Here is a 617-nt window from a genome sequence, read left to right on the forward strand (position 1 = left end):
AAAATTCATCCACTCACCTAATTACATGTTAACTGATTTATTGCAATTAAAATTAAAAATCTAATTTATAATAAATATTTAGCATTTTATGGTTTTGATCATGTCATTGAATAAAAAATAACTCTCTTTGTGAACTGTGGGCTTGTGAGGCTGAATTTAATATTGATGTTTAATGGATGTTTTGTTAGATTATACATTATTTGTTGTGATGCTTTGTCACGATATTTTTTAGATTTGTGCATTAGTTCCTGTTAAGCCCTTGGAAACTTTTGAGATTAAAAGCTAGAACAATGAAATTGTAATTGAAATGATAACTCCTTATTAAATGATCGGGTTTGGCACATCCGCCTCACAGTTTTGAGGTCGAGGGCTCGAATCCGGGCTGTGGCGTGCCTGTGTGGAGTTTGCATGTTGTACCTTCGACATTCCCAAAACATCTTTCTTAGGTTCATTGAAGACTAAATGATCCGTAACCCAAAATCTCATGAGGACACGTAATGTAACCACTACTTTCGTCCGAATATCTTACCACGTGTCAAACGACAGTTGTGTGTTGTGTTGCCGCGAATTAGCAGTGAGAAACATTTGTCGCTTGTTGCAAACCAGCAGTGCAAAAG

This window comes from Phyllopteryx taeniolatus, chromosome 4, assembly GCF_024500385.1.
Source record: "Phyllopteryx taeniolatus isolate TA_2022b chromosome 4, UOR_Ptae_1.2, whole genome shotgun sequence".
NCBI lineage: Eukaryota > Metazoa > Chordata > Actinopteri > Syngnathiformes > Syngnathidae > Phyllopteryx > Phyllopteryx taeniolatus.